This window comes from Podarcis melisellensis, assembly GCF_964234715.1.
Source record: "Podarcis melisellensis genome assembly, chromosome: 16".
In the NCBI taxonomy this organism is placed as follows: Eukaryota; Metazoa; Chordata; class Lepidosauria; order Squamata; family Lacertidae; genus Podarcis; species Podarcis melisellensis.
In genome coordinates this window covers 17,497,900-17,521,799 of record NC_138533.1, presented here as the reverse complement: position 1 = coordinate 17,521,799, position 23,900 = coordinate 17,497,900, and the positions used below count along the sequence as shown (strand labels likewise).

At 46.6% G+C, this 23,900-nt stretch overlaps 1 long non-coding RNA gene across 3 annotated transcripts in view; it reads left to right on the top strand.

The window, feature by feature from the left end:
- The window catches only part of LOC309359142, a 53,603-nt gene extending 30,936 nt beyond the window's left edge, over window positions 1–22,667 (top strand). For all 3 annotated transcript variants that reach the window (XR_014163725.1, XR_014163726.1, XR_014163727.1), the window contains exon 4: window positions 22,361–22,667. This is a non-coding gene — a long non-coding RNA (uncharacterized lncRNA). The remainder of the gene's footprint in view (window positions 1–22,360) is intronic.
- The last annotated feature ends 1,233 nt before the right edge of the window (window positions 22,668–23,900 follow it).

Genomic DNA, 23,900 nt, shown 5'->3' with positions numbered 1-23,900 from the left:
CTCTGAAATGCTGGCGGTGGGGAGTGAGTTTTGCAGTGGAGGGATTCCGAAATAACAGGGGACAAAGGCAAAGAACAGGGAAGTTTGGTGTTAGCTCTCTGTCCTCGGTGCTGAATCTATTTCCTTAAAGCAATATGCCTCTGAATGCTGGTTGGTGGGAACCACAAGTGGGAGAGCATCATAGCTCTCAGGTCCTCCTGGCAGGCTTCCCATTGGGGCAGCTGGTTGGCGACTGTAGAAACAGGATGCTGCACTAGATTGACGCCCTTTGGCCTGATCCAGCAGGGCTTTTAAAGCAGCGGTTGGATGGCCATCTGTCATGTATGCTGTACTTGAGATTCCTGCCTTGCAGGGGGTTGGACTAGATGACCCACGGGGTACCTTCCAACTCTATCTTCTATGATTCTATTATTCTTGCCAGTAACAGTGAGAGAGGGCCCTTGCTTCCATGCCCTGCCTATGGGCTTCCTGGAGAAATCTGATTGGGCGCTGTAAGAATAGGAAGCTGGGCTAGATGGGCTTCTCATCTGATCCAGCAGCCTGGCTCTTATGTCCTGATAAGCTATCAGAAGAGTGCATTTGTTTTGTAAACATTGCCAGTGCTTCTCCCCCAAATTCTGAGTCAGGGACCCCAAATCTGGTCAATGAGAGGAATGAAGCAAGGCCAGCAAAATCACGGAGAGTTTATTCTGCTTCCCAGATGCAGGTTTTCAAACGATTTGGGGGGAAATACAAGCATGGGAATTTGGAAGAGAGGCAGACAACTCCCACACCCAGCTTCAGCTGCAAAGTAGGTCAGTTTGGTGATGAAATGTTGGCTCAGAGGCCCACTTTGCAAGGGGGGGAAATATAGAGACAGTCCCAGACAAAGCATGGGATGGTTTGTCTCCAAGAGAGTTCTGTAGCCTTAGAAGGAGAGGCCCTTTCTCTGCACAAGGTATGGATAATGTAGTTTTCACTTCCTGTCTTATGTCACACGAGTTGATGATCCATATGCCACCCCTCATAAAGAATCTGTGGGAGTCAACATATATTTAGATTTTCCAGGTCCGGGCTTTGACTTGGAGACCATGCTCAGGTCTTTAAGAGGGAAACTTGAGAGATGCCTCCAAGTTTCAAGAGAGCGAATGTGGCACATGAGTAATAAGTGATGTTTTGATCAGGACTGCGTTGGCGTTGGGAGCTGGTTTGAGCATTCCAATGGCCAGTGCTTAGCACTACCCACTTTGGAGTCATTCATCATGACTGTAGCAGGCAGCGTTCAAAATGTACAGGCCTTGTGGAGTTAGCTTGGGGTACCCAAACACCAGTCTTTCATCTGTTGCTGGGTAAGCTGCATCTTCAGAAAGCTCAAGTGATCCGATTTTTCTCACTAGGAAAATGCATTGCCCCCCCACAATGAAACACAGAAAGCAACTGCATGTTCTGGAGGCACTGACTGGACTTGAGGTTAAGCCCTCCAATTGTTTTTGGACTCTTAAGTACCTTGAAGACATCCTTGGACAAATAGGCTTGTGTGTGTGTGTGTGTTTGCACATGTGCCAGTATGTGGCACAACATAGCTTAAAAGAGGGGAGCGCTTGCAGGCAATGCAGGGATTTCAGGATTGCTGGCACACGATCCCATTTCATTCCCCCGATCAGCAGCTGGGCAGCTGCATTCTGCACTCACTGCAACGTCTGGGCCATTTTCAAGCAGAGACACATTGCAGTAGTCCAGCTGTGAGGGTTGCCAGCCAGGGCATGGTTCACTGAGGCTAGGCATCCCCACCTTCTGTGTTGCACAGTAAGCTCTGCTTAGTTATATTTGACCTGCCTGTGCAGAGAAGGGGTGGGAGGAGAACAATGTGACCCCAGTTTCAGAGCTGAGGGGAATTAAGGCACTGAATCACCTGGTGCAATGGTGGCTTAGTGGTCTAAGTACTGGCTTTGGGCATTCCTGCATTCCTTAGACCCGTCAACTCAAATTCTTCTGGATCTGCTGCCTCTCTTTAAATTTTAAGCCCATGAGATCAGCCCCAGCACACAAGGGCAACGGAGCAGCTTTGGATGTTATGTGAAAGACCACCAGATGGATGTGTGAGCAACTCCCAGCAACTGATATTTCAAGGTGTCCTGTTTCCAACAGGGGAGGGTAGGACATAGTCATTGTGACTTTCCAAGTTGGCCAAAGGTTGCTGTGATGTGCTTCAGGATGACGTGCCAAGTGGAGAAGAAGCCCCTGGCCAGCCCACCCTCTGTGGATTTAGGGTTAGCTTTTGATGAACATGGAGCTGAGAAATGTAATCAACTATAGTTTTAGTTGATTATTAGAGATTATTGATTATTTGAGTCAATTTTTCAGAAACTAGGTCAGCATTAGTAGCTTGTATTGGAGCAAGCTCCAAGGACAGGACATTCTGGGATGTGCATGAGATTGAATGGAAATGCTTTTCTCAACATTTGAGGGGTGGGGGATGTTTTGTGTGCGCGGTGTGAGTTAAGAGAAGGTATATTTATTTATCTGAAACTAGTTTTTCCCCTCTTCTCCTTTTGGCTCCAGTAATGTGGGAGGGGAAAATAAAAATCTGGGCAGCCAGCTGCCTGAATTCATGTCCCTGTGTAAATCATCAGCAAAGATGATTCATTGTGGATCCTACATCAGTTAAATCACACATGCGCAGTTAAGAAGAGGTGAAGCAGTCTTCTGCAACCTTTTTCCTTCCAGATGTTTTGAACTTCTACTCCCATCAGTCCCTGGGGCTGTGCTCTCAACAACCCCGGCATCTTGGTGGCTTGGACTGATGGGAATTGTGGTGCAAAATATCTGAGAGGAACCAGATTAGGGAATGCTGCTGTAGTGGCATGGCTGCAAGTGGAGTCTACTACAGTTCAGTTGCTTTCACACATTCAAGGCCCCAGACGGACATGTGCGAGATTTATTCCCAGAAGAGACAGAGAAGGCCACCAATTTAGATGGCTTTGCAAGCGGGTTAGACAAATTCATGGAGGGATGCTATGATGGCTATATGCTCCCTCAACGGCTGACATTCAGAGCCTTGCAACCCCCAACTTCAGGGAGGAAGCGCAAGGGGGGAGCAGGCTCTTAAGCTCAGGTCCTGCTTGGGGGCTCCCCATTGGGGCAGCTGGCTGGCCACTGTGAGAGCAGGATACTGGGTCCCCTTTGGCCTGATCCAGTAGCCAGGCTCTTCTGATGTTCCTATACTCAAATTCGACCTTGTGACCTGCCTGAGGCATCATCCTGATTCATTATGGCCGTCTCAGCCTGAAGTGGCAAATATTTTGGCTTTGGGCGATCTTAGAGATACAGTTCTGCTGCCAGACCTGTCACCCTGATTATGCCCAGGCTGTTATTAGATGTGATGTTGGCAGAGCACCTGACATTGGCCTGGGGGTGTTTTCTGGGGGTCTTAAGCCTGCCTGGATCCTCCTGGTGATGAAAATTCAAGTTGTAGCGTGTCTAGAAACCATGACTTAGCAGCATCCCCAGATCACCCACAAAACTGCATTTGTTCAGCTTGTAAAGTAAGCAGTTGCGAACAATATTTGTTTGCAGAGGGGTAGGAAATAAGGTGGCTTGTGTAAGCAACTGTTCCATTGAAATTTGGGGAGGACGGGAAGGAACATTAAATCAGTTGCTGGCCTCTGAATCCAGAGATTTCTTTGAATCTCAAGCTTAATTTTTCTCTGTTGTACAAAAGCACATTTGAAATTACATGTAGAATAATGCATAATATAGCCTTATCTATAGTCTGAAGTACTTCTGGAGTGATAAAGAATATGATATATTGGATTTTATGTTAAGTTTAGTGAGATCCTGAGGGCAGCAGGATAAGACAGGTCAGATATTTGTATAATTTATTATTATTACTTTTATAGCCCAACCTTCACCAAATGGTTCCAGGAAGGATTTCAAACAGTCCCTCCAAGCTTATTTCATTGATTTTTCACAAAAAAGCATTAAATTGTTGTCCAGTATCATAACTTGCGTTACCTAAACAATACAAGAGTGCCCTTATTTGGGCTTTGGACAAATCACTTACTTAAATAACCGTTCCAAATATTTTTCTGAGTAGTGGACAATGGGAACTCACTTTCATAGTCAATGACATAATAAATTAATGGATGCTACTCCATGTCAAACTTGTCTCTTTTGGAAGTTCCTTGTAGAACTCTTCTGTGGCAGGTGAAACTTTCTGATAAGGCCACATCCCACACAACATTAAACAGGGCTGTTCTTAAACGGAGGTACCACTGTAGTTCTTTATGACCCTTAGCACTACTTGAGCTAAGGTCCAGGGCGGGGAATGCAAGTTCTAGGTTAGGCTGCAAGGATTGCTTAGGGACAATAGAAATAACCGTGAAAACATTGGATCCAGAATTTTGGGTCAATAATACATTCCTGTCATAATATCCAGGCTTCCCATGGACACGGAAGGATGGAGGTGCTAGGAGATCCTGCTCAATTTCCTTGCACAGCTGTCTTGCCAGAAAGACCAGTTGGGCCCCCAAATATCTGGGGATGCTGCCGCCACACACCCTATTAACCCTTAAAGCCCCCAGGCTGGGTGAATTCTGGGAGATGGTCTTCTGCCCCCTCCAGAGCCAGTGTGGTGCAGTGGTTAGAGTGTCAGACTAGGACCTGGGAGATGAGGGTTCAAATCCCCACTTGGCCATGAAACTCCCTGGGTGACCTTGGGCTGGTCACAGCCTCTCAGCCTACTGTATCCTCATGGGGTCATTGTGAGGATACAATGGAGCTGGGGAGAGAACCTTGTTCATCAGGCATAGGCAAACTCGGCCCTCCAGATGTTTTGAGAGTACTATTCCCATCATCCTTGACCACTGGTCCTGCTAGCTAGGGATGATGGGAGTTGTAGTCCCAAAACATCTGGAGAGCTGAGTTTGCCTATGCCTGTTGTACATCATCTCAGGCTCCTCGGAGGAAAAGTGGAGCATAAGAGTTGTTGTTATCATTGCTTTTATCTCCAGTAATGCCCACACTGAAAGGTCTTCCTGCTTGCGGTGATATCAGCGAGGGGCTGGCAGAAAGGCCCCCTTCTTCCCCTTGTCTTATCCTGCTAGCCACTGGCCTCTCTCGGAAGTGTGTGGGTGTGCTTGGCTCATTGAGCTGAAGCACTTGCATCTGGAAAACCTTGAAAGACGCTTTTGTTGAGACTGCAGGGTTTGGAGAAAGACGTGTGGATTGCGCTTTGCTAAGGAGCGTGGGTCTTGGGTAAACGCAGCGACTCTCCTCCATCTCAGCATTCTGCCTTCGGAAATGTTATTCTCTTCCCGCTCTCCCTCCCTTGCTTTCCAAGAGGGCGATTTAAGCATTCCTTTTCTTTTTCTTTTCTCCTCTTTCTTGGTGTGACTCTGCAGACCGATTTCTGCAGAGGTTAAATTTTAAAACAGCAGCAGCAGCAGCAACCACCAGGCTAGTGTATTAATTGAGAAGTGGACTCTTCTTTTCCACGTGCCTTGGAAATTTTAAAGCTCCAGGGAAACACCTTTTCTTTATTGTAAAATGCCCTGCGTTTATTGAAAAGTGTGCATAATATGAAGTGCAAACTTTAGAAACAGCAAAAGGGCAAAAGCAGCAGCCATGCAGCAGAACAATGAAAACCGTAACATGCATGGAATAAAAATATGAAAACTCCTTGCCACCAAAATGACAATAGGCAAGCACCGCTGGAGAGTCACAGACTTGGACTAGTACCTTGAAGGACAACTAGTCCAAACTCCACTTTCTCAAGAGACACCCCACTCAGCCTCAGCTTGGAGGCCTCCAGCCAGCGAGAGCCTGCTCAGCCACCCCCTCTGGCTGGGGGGCAGCATGGGTGTCGGGGCTCCAATTCTCTTCTGTCTTCCGAAACCACGAGGCACAGCTGCTTATCAAGAGGCAGGGGTGCCAACTTGAATAAAACATTGTGGGAGGGGGCAGGTAAGCCCCCCCTGCATAGTCGACCACATGGTGTGGAGCACGCACACCATTTGAATGACAATGCTCTTCAACTTTTTTGTGGGGTGGGCCCCATCAAATATTTTATGGGAGGGGGGCAAAGATCCCTCAGCCCCTAGGAGTTGGCTTCTATGCCAAGAGGGGAGGGCTGACGGGGTGCCAAACACGAATATTTTTAGCAGGTCCTGAAAAGAGTACAGTGAAGGGCGCTGGCTTGATCTCAAAAGGCAGGGAGTTCCAAATTTAGGTGCTGCCACACTAAACGATTGAGTTCTTATTTATTTATTTTATTTATTTATTTTAATTCTATACCGCCCTATACCCGAAGGTCTCAAGAATGCGGAATGAGTACAGTGGTATCTCTGGTTAAGAACTTAATTCGTTCTGGAGGTCCGTTCTTAACCTGAAGCTGTTCTTAACCTGAGGTACCATTTTAGCTAATGGAGCCTCCCGTTGCTGCCACGCGATTTCTGTTCTCATCCTGAGGTAAAGTTCTTAATCTGAGGTACAATTTCCAGGTTAGCGGAGTCTGTAACCTGAAGTGTCTGTAACCCAAGGTACCACTGTACCTTGTGTGGCACCTGTAGTGGTACCAGTTTCACAGATCAAAGCAGTTGAGTGGAAACATGTAGGGGAATGTACAGAATGGAGTCTGATTGGCTGGTTTCGTTCCCTTATGCACGAAGGCACACTGTGTCTTACAGTGGAACCCTGTTTGTGGGTATTCAGATGCATGTACCACTGTATTTGATGGGGCTTACTCCCAAGTCCATATTCATAGCCACTTTCTGTGTGGCATCAGATTGGCTGCGTAGACCTGCACAATCTTATTTGCAGAAGTTGTTGCCAAAAACGGGAGGGGGGGGGGAATAAACATTTCAAAGAAGGATTGCAATTTATTGAGGATACTTTTAGCTTGAGCTCCATCCTAAGATTTCAGGGTGGGGGTGCAACAGTTTTAAAGCCGACAACTGCAATTAAAAGAGCAGATTGAAAAAGCTGCAAATAGTTAAAATTGCAATAAACAAAAATAAAAATAAAAAGCCATTCGAGCCACCACATCTGCAGGAGTATCTCACAAAACGTCTTGCAAATAGTTAGGTCTTTACTGTTACTTTCTGGCAAGGGTTGGCTGTGCTGTGCAACCCCATTTGGACTACAGTTTTGGTATTGTTGAGCTGGGAAAGGTTCAGAAAAGGGCAACCAAAATGATCAAGGGGATGGAGCGACTCCTATGAGGAAAGGTGGCAACACCTGCAGCTTATTCGATTAGGGGGAAGAAAGGTGAATAACATGACAGTGAATAACATGGCAGTGGGGTGAAAAAGTGTTCCCCGCCATCTCTCATAGTGAGGGTGTGTGTGAATCTGCCATTTTGGGTTTTTCCTCTGTTTTCTAATCAGAATTTCAACTTTTCACATTTCCGCATCAGTTTGTGAATTTTTTTTTTTAAGTCATATTGAAAATTCATGAGCATTTTTGTGTGAATTTCTTCTGAGCGACACAAGTTTGTGTGCAGTTTTTGCCCTGTGCACACACAGTTTTGTAAAGAAATTTCCCTCAATATAACGCATGTTATGTTATGATGTGTGTTGTTTACACCAACATATGCATTTATATGCACACCTTGCCCCAGTAAGTGTGTTTTTGTACTGGACTATAAAATTCAGAGAAGTGCAAATTTCGAAGGGCGGTTGTTTTCTGGTTCTCTTTATCATTTAGGAAAGCATGAATTACGTAGGTTCGCCTTTAAATGTGAACCAAATTAACTTTCTCTCTCATCCCTCCTCATAACATCGTAATCCAGCAGGGTCATCCAATGAAGCTGAATATTGGGAGATTCGGGGTAGACAAAACGAAGAACTTTTTTCGCACAGCACATAGTTAAACTATGGAATTTGCTTCCTTTGGATGTAGAGGGAGACACCAAGGGGATTCTTTATTTGACGTAAAGAACTGTGGCTGGGTTATTAGTTATTTTTGTCCTCCTGGTGAGGAGGATGAGAGACTGTGGCCCCCCTACCCCCGTAATTGGAAGAGGCTTGAAATCCCCTCCAGGTGGCAATGCGAAGCAGCCGCCAGTTCCCCAGCAAGAGCACATCCCTCATTCAGTTGCACGGTCTTTAAATCCACCCAGTGCACCATTAATCCAGGCAGTGCTGCTCAGGCCGTTTCTGGAATCCTTAATCCAGCAGGTGACTGGCGGGGATAACGGATTAGCAATGGCGTTCCATCCAAGGCTTCATCCTGCCGGGCTCTTGAGCCCTCCATGGGTCCTGGGCAGCTGCCTGTCTCTACCAAATGTGGATGCCAGCCATGAGATGAAGAGCGGTGGCTAAAGCCAAGATGAAATCGCACAAGATGTGCAGGGTATAAACAGGGTGCTTTATATGAACATGAGAGTAGGCCGCTGGATCAAGCCAAGGGCCCATCTAATCCAGCCTTCTGTTCTCACAGTGGCCAACCAGGGGCCCCCAAGGGAAAACCAGTGGTGGGAGCACACTGGGTGTGAACGAGCTGTCAGGTGAACACACCCTAAACCGTCTAATCTGTTTAAAAAGATTTTGATCAAATGAAAAGGTGGCCGCACAGAACTGGGCAGCAGATTTTAGAGTTGTTTTTTAATGCAGCTACAGTGGTACCTCGGGTTACCTATGCTTCAGGTTACATCCACTTCAGGTTACAGACTCCGCTAACCCAGAAATAGTACCTCAGGTAAAGAACTTTGCTTCAGGATGAGAACAGAAATCGTGCTCCAGCGGCACGGCAGCAGCAGGAGGCCCCATTAGCTAAAACGCTGCTTCAGGTTAAGAACAGTTTCAGGTTAAGAACGGACCTCCGGAACGAATTAAGTACTTAACCCAAGGTACCACTGTATTTGTATTCTCGAATGCCATCGCAAGAATCATTCCTTTTGTGTTTGAGAGGATGGGCAATGCCTCTCATCTACAGCAACTACCAGTTCATATCAGGCTGGATCCTGGTGCTGATGTTGAGTTGTAGTCCAAAACACCTGGAAGAGGAAGCCGGTTGGCTAAAGCAAGGACATCTCAAGAGGTGGCTAGGATCCTGGTCCACCTTATCCCTGATGCCTTGGGAATTAGCCTAGAGGTTGTCATGCCAGACCCTTCATCATTCCAAAGAAAAATCATATTGCTTCCGAAAAGATTGTCAGGCGCAGTTCCCGAAGAGGAGGGGGGGAAATGTAGGAGAAGGACGGTAACAAAATAGTGTTCCTCTATGTAGAATTATTGAATTGTAGAGTTGGAAAGGGACCTCATGGATCAACAAGTCAACCCCCCCCCCCCGCACAGTTAAAGAATCACAGCTAAGGAAGCCCTCACAGATGTCCATCCAACCTCTGCTGAAAAACCTTCAGTGAAGGAGACTCCCCCACTTTCTGAGGTCGTCCATTCTACTGTCAAACAGCTCTTGCCCTCAGAAAGTTCTTCCTAATATATAGTCAGAGCCTCTTTTTTATCACTGGAATCCATCGGTTTCAGGTTCTGAAAACAAGTTTTCTCCATCTTCCATGTGACAGTCGTTTGGCGGCTTTTTTGAGGACCATTGGCATCTTGGGTTTTAAATCAATGGTGGGCAAACAACTGCAGAACCCATGAAATCAGGCAGGGAGGCACAGAAAGAATTGGGGGCGTCGAGAATGGAAGGAATCTGGTCTGAACACTGGAGTGTTCCAAACAGATCCTGATTTCTATCTGCAGAGATGTTGGAGGCCCTGAGACTCTAGCCTAGTTTAGACAGGACCAATTAGGCCTCCCATCACGATTGTTTGGTTTGTGTGCAGATTTTAACGGCTAAACTGACGCGGTCAATGTTTGACCGCCAAGCCGTCCTGTCTTCTTTTGGTTGTGGCTACCATTTGAATTCGAGGCTTAATTTTGCTTTGTCTCTCTCTCTCTCTTTCTCTCTGCAGACGCATTTTAATTACAGAACTAGCCAATCCCAGGCCATCATTTTGTTTTCCTTGCCATTGCCCGGGTCCGTTATGTTCCACCTATGCGCTTGCGCATGAGTCTCCCTTGGCAAAGCAGACTGCGGTGGGGAGGGAGGGGTAGAGAAAGAGGCGCTACCGTCTGCCTGGTGCGCCTTCCTAATGACCAGTCTGTTCCAGATTGGGAGTGGCAGGAGGAAGGGAGGGTACCTTGTGAGAGGCAAGCGGTGGTGGGAATGGTTTGCTCAGGATTTGGGGGGGATTAGATAATTCATCACAAGAGCGGCAGCAGCAGAACTCACGCCAAAGGCAGACACAAGCTCCTTTCACCACGATCATGGTGGAGAGCAAAGGCATTAACCCCCCCTCTCATTAGGCATTCCAAGCCCATCTCTTCTCCTTTTCTTTTAATAGTTAAACCTGATTTGCATGCATTTGCATAATGAACATCATTTGCATTCCCGGTTTGTTGGCTACCTCTGTGGGAAAAGTCAAAGCGGGCGATCTGGGGAGAGGGATTTCAGCAAAGACAAAAGGGAAGATTTCAGTTACCCCCCTTCGCTTGCTCCCCCCCCCCAACAGTGAAGAATTTAACACACAACCAGTTCCCCCCTGCCTCTTTGTGGAAGACAGAGAGGCCTGTCAGGATCAGTGTGTATCCTAGCATTTGTTACTGTCTCCCCCAACCACTTCCTGCAATCCTTCATCTCCTCCTGAGTTCTTTCCCCCTTCCTTTTGGTTCCTTCTGAGGGTGTGAGGTGAGAGAAAACAAACTGTGTGAGAGAAAGAAAGGGAAAGAAAGGGAGAGAAAGAGAGAAAGAGAGCGAACGAACCACCATTTTAGGTAGCTGGCATCTATAAAATGGCGGATCCCTCACACAGGTCTTGAGCATGACTGGTGATGTGTCTCAGATTTTGGTGGATTTGCACAGTTCAGAACTTACCTCATGAATTATCCAGTGTGGGCACACATACGAGCAACACTACATGCACGAACTCAATCTGCTTTTAAAAAGATTATTTTGGTGTGGGTTGTTGTGGCTGGACGGTTTCACAAAATGACACAGGCACATCCGATTGTGTGATTACCAGGCAAAGTGACACAAGCTACGAGCCTGAACATTCTTGTCTATTTGCTATAAATATATATATTCTTTTTTGATATATATATTCTTTTTTGATGTTAGTCTGTATGTTGCACCTCTTCCAAAAGCAGAGTGGTTCTAGGGGAAGTAGTGCTCAGTTGTTGCTCACCAGAGGAGCATTTGAAGCCGCCTCATGTCAGGTCAGACCTTTGGTCCATATCCCTCAGTACAACTTGACACTGACTGGCAGTGTCTCTCTTTGGACCTGCCTGGAGGTGCTAGGGATCGAATCTGGGACCTTCTGTGGACAAAGTAGATGTTCTACCAATGAGCCCTGGTTTTCCCCCAGGTGTTTCTGAAAACAGTATTTTGTTATGGGGAATAATGGAGTCTCCCTACAGACAAAGAACAATAATTAGTTTCTGAGTAGAAGAGGGCATGTGCTCTCTCCTTCACCCCTAACTCACACAGGCGGAATGGCTGAAAAGCAGTGCCTATGAAATTTCTGGTGATGGGTGTGGTAACAACATTTCTCCTCCCTTGAAAAAGTTTTGGGTCTTATGCAACTAAGTCCCACTCAGAACAGACTGACTAAAATGGATGGACTTAAGGTAGTTATGGTCCTTGATTTCAGTGTGTCTGTTCTGAGTTATTTAAATGCATTATTCTTATTATTATTAGCACAGCTTGTCATCATTGTCATAGTGCTCCAAGAATGAGATGTTGTGCCTCCTAAAATTCATTTCGCTACATAATTCTTTAGGGAATTATGTCTTCATCCTTCTCAGCATGTTGTTCCTAGTTTTAATGACACAGTAGAACCATGTATCCTGTGGTTGATGTGAAAGACTTTTGTGTGATGAGGTTGACTATCTCCAGAGCTCTTCTATCCTTTTTCTCTCTCCCCCCCCACCCCCAACCTATATAATCTGACAATGACAAACCAATGGACCACCATAAAGCCAAACAACAGCAAAATTCTGAAAAGTTTAGGACTTCAGGGAAGCTATCACTCCTTGATTTCTTCAAGTGAAGAAACAAGGCAATCTAGGATGTCCATAAGTTTGTCACTCTGTGGTATAACCTTCAAGTAAAAAATGCCTAAAGCTTCCAAATTCAGCGATTCACCTGAGAACTGTCCTGTTGAATCAGGTCAGTGATGCATCTCTGCAGCCATGCTGGTTCTGGAAGTGGCCAGCCAGATCCACCTGGGAAGCCCACAAACAAGTCATGAACATGACTTCCTCTTCTTTCTTCCCAGCAGCTGTAAACTGGTGGTTCCATTCAACTCTTGTGACTAGTACAGTATGGGCAAGAACCAGCCACTTCCAAAGCTACCCTAGAAGACTTGCCTGACTCTTAACTTCAGTCATTACCTAAATTTCTGTCGTTAACTAAAACTTCTGTCATTAGTTGATTTTTCCACACACTAATGCGAGTCTGACTGATGGACCACAGGAGCACTCAGGGTCTCTCTGAGGGAGACAGAATTCACAGCTTGACTCATGAAACAGCAAGCTGCAGAGCGAAAGAGACCATGGAAGAAGCATTGTTGCATCAGGTTTTATAGCATTAGACATATTAGTGAAGGTCAGATCTCTCAATTATTTGCATGCTATTTTATTGGATGCGTTTCATATCCCTCCATTTTCTCCAAGATCAAGGTGATGTACATGGTGCTCCCCCTCCTAAATTAACCCCCACAACAACCCTGTGAGGTAGGTTAGGCTAAGAGGGGGTGACTGGCCCGAGGTCACTCAGTGAGCTCCATGGCTGAATGGGGATTTGAACCCTAGTCTCCCAGGCCTGGTCTGAGACACTAACCACTATACCACACTGGCACTCAGTGTGTTTGCTGTTAGAAGGCCTTCCTCCATTACTAGAGGTGAACAGGAAATGTTGCAGCTGAGACCTTAATCTAAACATTATCCAGGCTGGAAGCCGTTTACTGCTTCAGCTGGGCTGGTGTGATGCCCTTTTCCTCAGAAGACTGTGTTGGCCATGGTGGCATCTTCTGGAGCAGGGCTAGGCAACCCTTTTTCTGTTGAGGGGTTCATTCTCTCCAGGATTATCTAGTTGAGGGCCACGAGCCAGGAGCAGAAGAATTCTGGATTAACTAATCTGGAATAAAGACCACCTGCTTCACTTTTCATTATAGCTTACTCAGACTTGAATTCCCAGTCCTATGCAAATCTGTTCAAAATAAGCCCTCACCAGCCAGGATGGAGGCACACACAAACCTGGCCAATACAGCTACAAATCTAAAAAGCAAGTGAATGTAACTCCTTTCTAACTTTAGTGTGGTGTGTGTGTGTGCTGAATTTTACAGTGCATTTTTTTCCAGCTAGGTAATGGTTACAAAAATGCAGTTACCAGGGTAAAGCATATGTTATTGAAAATAATATAAAATTACTATGAGGAAATTGCTTTGCAAGAATGTATATATTACAAGAAATTTGCACTAAAATGCTGATGAATTTTTTCAGGGACCCTTATCTTTCATATATACCATATATATATCAGATGTGGGACTGAGGAGAACTGAATTTAAGATTGACAAAATGGGGAACTGAAAGAAACCAACAGTGACAGATTTGCCCATCCCTAACACACACACACACACACAGAGAGAGAGAGAGAGAGAGAGAGAGAGAGAGAGAGAGAGAGAGAGAGAGAAGGAAGGCTATCTTTATTTTTTAAAATCCATTTCTTTTTATCAAATAAAATAACTCTGCCCTTCCAAATGTTCTGAAACTACAGGGTGGGGGAGGCTTAGCTCAGTGGCAGAGCATCTGCCTTGAATGCAGAAGTCCCCAAATTCAATCCCTGGCCTCTTCAGGTGGGGCTGTGAGAGGTTCCTGCCTGAAACCATGGAGAGCTGCTGCCAGTCAGTGCAGGGCATGAGCAGGAAAGAAGGACCTCTGGTGGGACCTTCTGGAGCAGCTTCAGGGGACATCTGGGTCCATTTGTGTCCATAGCATCTTCACACAAGAGAGATATTTTAGTCAGAGCATTTGCAGCTCACTCTTCAGCCAAAAAGGCTCCTACAGCTGTTTACATACAAACAAAACAAGACCACCCCTACAATTAAAAGAACAACAACCCTACATGACACACAAGGGAAAAGGAACAAGGAGGGTAGAGGAAGATCAAAATCACAACTTGGGCATCCATTTCTAAAAGGCTGTTCCAGAAATGACCAGCTGAAGATGCCTGATGGAGCTGGGCTTTCAGAAAGCCGATGGAAGGACCCCTCTGCTTCCCATCTCTCTCACAGAGGCAACCCTGATGGGGTTGGCCTACCATAGCAGAGTCGATGAAGTGAGTCCTGCTTTCTGTATTCTTCTTCACTCCCTCAGCAAGCCCCCTGTGTGTGCTCACGCTCAAACCCCCTTCCCAACAAGAGGTATTCCCCCCCCTCTGTGGTGCTGGTAGGCTTGTCAAAGGCTGACCTGAGCAAAAGGTTAGTTAGCTGAGTGGAGGCCAAAGGGTTGCTGGGTGAAGGGAATTGCAGGGCTGGGGTGGGGGGAGGAATTGTGAAAGGACCGGGCTGCGGTGTAGACGGCACATTGATTAACGAAGCCCCACCATAGCAGTTCCATTGCCAACGACCTGCTTAATTCACAAAACTCTTAATTGTTCCAGAGTTGGTTCAGTATTCCTTCTCCCCCCAACTCCTCATACAAAGATGCCATTGTGTGTCGTGGTGATGACAGCGTTGTTTTTTGGGCCAGAGAGAGAGAGAGAGTGAAGAAAGAAAACTCTTGCGGTGGGGGGGGGGACGTCTCCCAACAGGGTGAAGAGGTTTAAATCAGCTTAGCCCAAATGCCAATTAATAAGGAAGAGGATTAGCCTCTGAGATCTATGGAATAGAGCATCATTGTATTCCTGGGAGGCTGTGGAATTTTATTTCCCTTTCCTACAACTTGGCTGCGCTCGTGTTTTCCTCCCCAACAACAGCCAACTGCTTTTCTTGACCTCATGTAGCTTATGGAGTTGGAGCCACAATGTGCCTCTGTGGGTTCTGCCATGGTCCAGTCTAACCATTTATATGGTTCTGCAGTCGTTTACCTGGGGATGATGGGAGCTGCACACCTGGAAGGCGCCAGCAAGTTGAATGCAGATTCATCTTCTTCACACGGGACTTAGTTGAACTATGGAACTCTCAGCCACTTGAGGGAGTGATGGCCAGCAAACTGGATAGCTTTAAAAGAAGGCTATGCTCTGACTTTGCAGTTAGAGGAAGCAGTGCTTCCGAATCCCATTTGCTGGAAACTGCAGGAGGGCAAAGGGCATCTGGGCAGCCACTGTGAGAACAGGATGCTGGACTAGATGGGCCATTGGCCTGATTCAACAAGCTCTTCTTATGTCCTTAACCCTATTTCTAAAAGAACTTTATGCTAGAGACCTGTGAATATATGCATGCATTTTGTCCTCAAAGAAGGATCCAAAGTTTGCATGGCGGAGAGCCAAACTGTGCAGAATGCCGTTATGAGAGTGAATTATATTTTCTGTTATTTTGCATAGATTTATATGGCTTCTGGGAGACCGTGGAGAGGCTTTGCAAGCTGGACAGTTCCAAGCGTGTCTCTTAATATTTGTTGCTACAGCCCAATGACCCTAAGGCTCATATTCCATCCCTCTCTTTACACTGGATGACTGATGAAGCTCCTAAACTCCACTGGCTAGTCTAGCATTGCCTCCCCTCGCTGATAGCAGGCCTGGCTGAACTCTTAAAAAGAGCCACCATCCAACTTGATCCACTGGGGACTGAACCTTGGAAAGCCTTCAGCATGTGCTCTGTGGACTGATCCATGAAGCTGACACGTTCTGAATCAGGCAGTTGGCAGCTTTGAGGCAGAGAGAGGGAGGGAGAAAGAGAGAAAAAACTCTTACCCAGTCACTTTAACTGGAGACAGGGCCAGACCACTCGTGAGGCAGTGGCCTCAGAACAGCAGGCTCCACACAGTTAGGAGAGCAGCAGCCTCTTGCACTTGTTGGCCTAGTCTTCCTTTATGGAGGTGCCCCACCCTAGCATTTTTCACTTTGCCTCTAGTAGGAAAATTTCCTGGGCTGACCCTGACAGGAGACTTCAGAGATACAGCCTGGGACTTCCCACTGAACTATGGGTTCTGACATACGATGATGCCTTTGACCTGGTCTACACATACTGAGGGACGCAGGTGGCGCTGTGGGTTAAACCACAGAGCCTAGGACTTGCTGATCAGAAGGTCGGCAGTTCGAATCCCCGCGATGGGGTGAGCTCCCGTTGCTCGGTCCCTGCTCCTGCCAACCTAGCAGTTCAAAAGCACGTCAAAGTGCAAGTAGAGAAATAGGTACCGTTCCAGCAGGAAGGTAAACGGTGTTTCCGTGCGCTGCTCTGGTTCACTAGAAGCGGCTTAGTCATGCTGGCCACATGACCCAGAAGCTGTACGCCGGCTAATAAAGCGAGATGAGCGTCGCAACCCCAGAGTCGGCCACGACTAGACCTAATGGTCAGGGGTCCCTTTACCTTTACACATACTGAATTATGAGTGAGCATAGTTTTCAGTGTTCCTGCCTTTCCCCACCCCTGCATATGTTCACAGGGCCTTCTACTGAGTCAGGTGCTGCGAGCTGAAGAGATGCTAGGAATTGTAAGAGAAGCATACACTGGGTCACTAAGTTATGGCCCCCTTCCCTTCAGAACAAGTCCCGTTGCATGTGGCATAAAAGTAACACAAAAGATTTTGGCTCCATTCTGTTAGAGCAGGTCCAGCTTCGTGGTGTTATGGGAAGGTTGTGTGTGCACTGAAACAGCACATCTAAGGGCTCATCCACACTTCATGCCTAGAAAGCATGGGTCCAAGCAGTTTTCCTCTTGCCCCCTTCCTTTCCAAGGGAAAACCTGCTCTTTAGCAATAGATTGGAACAACTGACAATGGAGGGGAAAGACGAATTGCCGTTTGCTCCGACTGTGTGTTAAAGAGTGGTTTTCCCTGTGGGGGAATCAGCAGGAGAAGAGGAAGTGTGGATAAGCCTCAAGATTTGGAACGCTGCATCCCCATTACATATTTGGGATGATTTCAAAGTGGTGTAAGTGTCCTGGCTTCCGCTGCCCACCAAACCGATGTGACATCATTCTGTAAGTCTTCGTGGGGCTGGGAAATAAGAACATAGGAAGACCTGGCTACTAGCCCAAAGGCTCATCTAGTCCAGCATCCAGCTTCCCACACTGGCCAACGAGATGTCCATGGCAAGCCCACAGGCAGGACCTGGTTGCAATAGCAGCGCCCTATCCACTTGTGATTCTCAACAACTTGTCTAAGGAGGTAGCCATGGAGGTAGTGCACAGCCATCATGGCTAGTAGCCATGGATAGCCTTATAGATAAACTCAGAATTGTAGAGTTGCAACTACCTGCAATGCAGGAATCACAGCTAAAGAACCCCTGGCAGAATCACCCTCCACCCATTTGTCTAATCCCCTTGTAAAGCTCTCTTGAGTTGCTTTACAACTACATCCTGTGTCACTGAATCCCACAGATTAACTGTAGAAGCTCTTCCTGTTTTTTTGGTCCTGAACCTTCCCACATCCAGCTTTATTTGGATGTCCCCATTGGCTTTTAGCATTACAAGAGAAGGGGAGAGAGAGAGAGAGAGAGAGAAGAGGAAAGAGCGTTGAGGCTCTCCTCTAAAAAGTGCCCATGCCACTAGTGCATGAATGGCCAGAACATCTTTGCCCAAGATGTTGGAGGAGATGGCTCGGCTGTTGTAGCCGCCGTGTAATTTATGACAGGGGTTTGCGCCATTGTCTGGGTCTCTCCTGTATTTTTGTGAGGGCTCTGCCTCTCTTCCCAGACCCCTGCTGCGCCCTGGCTACTGTACGGTTGCTAAGGGACATGTCATGTTGTCTATCACTATGCGGGGAGGTGGGGACGGCCTTCAGTGGGCCCATCTGGAGCCTGAGGCCTACATCCCCACAGGCGGGACTGATCGTGGCCCCAAGAAGTACAGAGGGCCTGGGAATGGGACATTTAGATTCCCCTCAAGTTCGTGGCCACCGGAGGCCTTTGGTTCTCAAGGGTGGGTGAGGAGGGGTGAAGAGTGGATTGTTGGCTGTTCTGCTCAGGGTTTTCTGGGTTTTTCCGCCCTCCCCCCCTCAATTCCGTCCGTATCCTCGCCTGCATACTGATCCCCCTGGCCTATTCTCCTCCCGACATGTGCCCACATAAATAAATTACCCCCACTGCTTGCATTTTGCGGAACAATTGGCCCCCTAAACTCTATTCATCTCCAGACAGCGCCTATTATTCCCCCGATTAAAGCCAACAGAATGGTTTGCAAGGGATACTGTTAACTCTGTCAAACTGTAAATAAGATGCTAATATAAAAATAAATAAGGGAGAGTGAGAGAGAGAGAGAGAGAGAGGGAGTTGGTTAGCACGGAGGGCTTGCGAGGTGGGGAGAAAACGGAGAAGGGACAAAGAGAGGGAGACTTCTGCGCCTGCCGCTTTGGGAAAGCAAATGAATCTGTAATGACCACTGTGTACAAACTGCAGGAGATAATATAATGGCAGCCCTTGCGAGCACTTGGGGCTGTTTTCACCAAGGCCTGTTTATTATGAAAGCCTCATTGAGACCTTGGTTGTATAAATGGCAATGTTGCCAGTGGGGACCTTCTCCCTATCCACTCCTCCTCAGCCTGATTCACCACCTCTCCAGATAACGCCTGGCAAAGGCTGGGGTTTTAAAGGATTGGGGAAGTGTTTCCTTTTTTCATTTTGACTCCATGCACCCGATTCCTAGCATTTAATACCACACGAGACACTGGAATGAAGAATTATAGGCATTTGATTGATCAGTTGAACATCATGGCTTTTCTTCCGCAACCAGAAGGGCAAGATTTCAGCTGGGGCTCCTCCTTCCACCCTTTGGGCCTCCCTCTTCTGCTCAGGGGTGGGAGGAGAAACCCAGTTCAGTTTACATTCAAAGGCAATCCTACAAAAATTGCGCTTTCTGAACAAATGCATAAAAACCAGAAATGCAGCAACACCCCCCCCCACCCAAATTCGCACTTCTATGAATTTTGCAACGAAGCCCTCCATCCCAAGTAATTTGTTGTTTTGTTTATTGACTAAACTTATTTGTTTATTGTCACCCAAGGATCTCCAAGTGATTTACAGTGCATAAGATCTAAAACAATAAAAAGGGAATTCTCATATTGCATGCAACGTATTCGGAAAACAGAAACAAAATACCAGCCCCCTCCCAAAAAAGTAATAGAAAATATTAGCAACAATAAACACAGCAATGCTCCCACCCACTTACCAGCAGAGAAACATAACATCTAAGGATTAACACCCTGCTCCCTAGTCCTCAGACCATTCACATTAACCCATCTCCCCCTTCTCATCTCCCCAAACAACCCAGAAGTCCAGTGTCAAGGCCAGCTGCTGTAGTGGGTGGGTCTTTCAGGGATTGTCTGGCATCTCTCCTTTCAGTGGAACTGGAGGTTTTTAAACAGAGGTTGGGTGGCCTTTTATCAGGGATTTGTTAGTTGTGGTTCCTGCATCTGCAGGGGCTTGGACTAGAGCAGCCTTTCTCAACCTGTGGGTCCCTAGATGTTGTTGAACTACAACTCCCATCACCCCTAGCTAGCAAGGCCAGAGTTCAGGGATGATGGGAATTGTAGTCCAACAACGTCTGGGGACCCACAGGTTGAGAACCGCTGGACTAGAGGACCCTTGAAGTCCCTTCCAACTCCAGTTCAGGGAGTAGCAGCAGCAAAAGCCAACCAGGACGATGGTCAAGGGTTTACCTGCTCTTCAATTGCTCCTGTTGTAACATACAAAAATGTGTTATATTTGGGGGAATTGCTTTGCACTTGTGTATGTATATTAGGAGAAATCTCCACTGCTGATGAATTTTGGTGGTGACTTTTTAAGAAAGCAAACACTTGCAGACCAATATGGAAATGTTGGCGAAAGGGATTGCATAAATGAGAAACTGGAATGGATGGATTTGCCACCCCTACTTCTGTTCTTAAGTCCACATTAATCTAAAGCACCTTGACAGGCACACACGAAAAATGGTCAGAACTATGTTCATCAAGCATATAGTTAATTAATACACATACACCCCCACCCTTTCCCCCAAAGAGCTCAAGGTGGCCTATACAGTTCTTCCCCTTCTCCATTTTATCCTCACAACAATCCTGTGAGGTAGGTTAGGTCAAGAGGACTAGCAGCCACTGACCCGCTTCTCCTGCATGAATTTGTCTAGTCCTCTTTTAAAGCCAGCCAAGTTGATGGCCACCACTGCTTCCTGTGGGAGCAAGTTCCATAGTTTGAATTATACGCTGTGTGAAGAAGGATTTCCATTCATATGTCCTGTTCTGATGAAGGTAGGATTTTGCCCAGTGGTCGATGGCTCCCCATTCAGTAGTGAGGGACCAAGACTGCAATCTGGGAGAACTGACAAAACCTGTCCTGGAAACCAGAGGCAGGTTTAGAAACTTTGAGGAACCCTGGTGTACTCTTCCTGTATCAGTAGCATCTCCTTAACTCCTGGGAAGGAAAGCGTTGCCACGTAGTGGGGGCAGAATATGACCTCAACCAACAGGAACGTGCCTCTGTGGACACTTCCTTTCCTGCTGTGCCTTTGCAAACCTGCAGAGGTGGAGAATCTATGGTCCTCCAGCTGCTCTTGAACTCCTTACCCCCTTCAACCCCAACCAGCTTTGTCCGTGGGCAGGAACAGAGGCAGTCTTAGCCCAGCAGTATCTCGGTGGCCACCCCACTTTGCAGGTACTTCCCTCCCTGTAAAGACAGGCTCATCGCCAGCTGATAGAGAAAGAAGACATCGCAATTATATGCAGGTTGTCCATGAAAGGGAATTATTAAGCGTTGCTCGTTCCAATGACTGCAGCCAGAAAGAGTCTGAGAAATAAGCCCCTTCATTATAATTATTCGGATTTGCCCTCCATCAAAGGCTGGGTGGGGGGATTGAGCCTTTTAATCTGACCACATGCTTCTGCTTTGGGGATCTCGACTGGTTTGTACCACCTGCTTCCAACTCCGTGTGCCTTTTGGTAAAAACCTTGGCAATTTTATAAGGGAGGCATGGGACGTGTGTGTGTGTGTTCTCCCCTGTTTGTTTGTTTTTTTAAATAAGAAAATGATGTCATTTAATTTGAAAAAAGTAATAAATAAGGCTAGGATGTGGCTAGTTAGGTGCAAATGCATTTGCTCCTGAGAAGACACAGTTCTGTCACTGTTGACCATACCCTTTGCCACCTTAGCACCCTCCAGATGTTTTGGACTTCAGCTCCCATAAGACCCTGCATCTTAAAGCTGTGTAGTTCAAAATGGCTGTGCTGGCTTGGGCTGACGAGAGTTGTGGTCCAAAACCACCTGGAGGACACCAGGATGGCAAAGACATAGGTCAGTCTTTGCCATTCTGCTTTCCTTCAGATAGAAATATCAATAGTAGATGTTTACAACTGGGCTGGGATTTTAGTGTGGGATACAGATATGCAATTGTGGAAATTCTAGATGGGATCAAAGTACCATCTGGATCATTTGTGGCCTGCCAGATATACTTATGATTCAAGCCTGGAGGCCTTCATACGAGGACTGAGAGGGTTTCACCCATTCATCTAACTTCGTTGTTCCAATATGTATGTTCTCGTCCGCATTCTACCCCCCTGGGATTCCATATTAACTTGGAGAACTTCTAAAATTGATTCTTGCCATGGATTCTTGAATACCAGTTGTTGGAAAGCCACAGGAGGGGAGAGGGCTCTGGTGCTCAAATCCTGTTTGCAGGTTTCCCACAGGCATCTAGTTGGCCATTGTGAGAACAGGATGCTGGACTAGATGGGCCATTGGCCTGATAGCCAGCAGGCTCTCCCTAAGTTCTCACGGAAATGTTACCTTGGTACGGTAGTTTCTAAACTCGCTCACACATCCCTCTCTGTCCTCCCATCCAGACTAGCAAGTTGCATTATCAGAGTTCACAGGCAAAAACTTTGAAGGAAGAGGAATGAACAAGGGAAAGCTTTGAGAGTTTGAAGCAAGACTAGTGAACAAAGGGGAAATGGTGTGTGGGCTTGGACGTGTCACAAGTGTCAAACTGAGAGTCCTGGAAGTTCCCAACCCTGTTTGATAAATGGTCCACTGGCTGCATCCAGCATGATACACACACAAGCCGTGTAAGGGCTTAACCTCCCTCAGTGTTGTTACTTGAAACAAAAGTGGTATGGCCTAGAGATGGCTTTGAATCTGGTGGCAGGGGCGCCAAACTGAAATGAACAGTCCGTTACATAAATTTGTTTTTAAATCTCTTTCTCTTGCCTCCCCCCTTCCTCCTTGTCTCCCGCAGGTGGATGCAGCACAGAAGGACAAAAGTGATTCTGCAGCAGATTCTTGCAGTGCAGCTGCTGAAAATGATTCCTGTGATGTCCTTGCATGTGCTTCATGATGGCCAAGCCTGTTTCTTTTTGTCCTTTTTAATTGGACCAGGACTATGACGACTTCAAAAATGCAGCGCTATTGAAGCGAAGAGACTTATGAGTGTCATTATTTTTGTAGACTTTGCCTTCGTTGTCGGCGGGGTGTGTGGTTTAAAGGGGGGGGGGGGAAATGTACCAAATTATTTTTATATGAATAATAAATGCAACTCAAATGACTGGAAATGTTTGTCGTGGCTTTACTGAAAGAACAAGGCAAAGCTGGCAAGTTGACGGGTTCTTCCACCTCACAGGAGGGTTCTTCAGGCAAATATGGAAGGCTCAGGTGTTTCCTGAGAAAATACAAGACCAAAACAATGTGTTTGTGTGAGGGTGTCCTGGTCTCAGCCAAGCACTCCATCCTCTCTATCCAGATCAAGGCCTGAAAGACCAAGGAAGTGGGGTCAGTGGGGTCACATGGAGCGCAACTTACATGAAAGCCCAATATGTGACATTGCACCACATCCATAACTAATCATGGGGCACCTCTGGTACTTTAAGCATCAGCCTTAGCTCTAATTTTATCAGCTTTGCAGAGATAGCCTTAACTCCAGTCTGAAATCAGCAGCTTTTTCTTTTAATTACTGGATTTCCCTTGGTTTTTGAAAAGGAAATGTACTAAAATTCAACTTTATTTATTGACTCATTTGCATTTATAGTCCACCTATCCTCTAGGAGCTCAAGGCAGCACACATGGTTTTTCAACCTCAATCAGGCAGCAAGTTAGTGCTGTGAAAGGTACAGTACAAGTCTTTAGAAACAACTCTGCATATAAGCACAGTTTAAAATGATTCCAGCACAGATGCGGAATAGACTAAAGATGCTTAAAGGGATTGTTGAAAGAGGAAGAACTGTGGCTCAGTGGCAGAGCATCTGCTTCGGTCCCTAGTTCAATCTCCTGGTAGGACTGGGAAATACTCCTGCGGTGAAGACAATACGGAGCAAGAGAGGCCAATGGTCTGACTCGGTATGAGACAGCTTCCTGTCTTCCTAACATTGAAAAGGCATACAGAGCCGCTGCCTGCCTAAATGTCTAGTGGGAGGGAGTTCCAAAGGGGAGGCGACCAATTCCTATATCACACGGTGCTCCTGCAAAGCACAGTGACCCCTGGGTTACATAAGGGGTGTGACTTTCTTACATAAGGGGTGCGACTCCCAACATCGCCCCCCTCTAGCCTCAGTTTCCTGCAACTCCACACCCCCACACCCTGTCAAAACACTGACAGAGAATTGACTTGCCACATAACGCCTTTGCCCTCTGTTTCTCTTAAAGTCCACTGGGCTAGTCTCAATGAAATTTAGCCTATTTACTGGATATCTGCAAAACCCCATTTATCCAAGCATCCCCACCACTCTTAACTTCTGTCTTCTATCTCTGAGACCTCAGCAAAAAGGTCTAGATTTGTATATAAG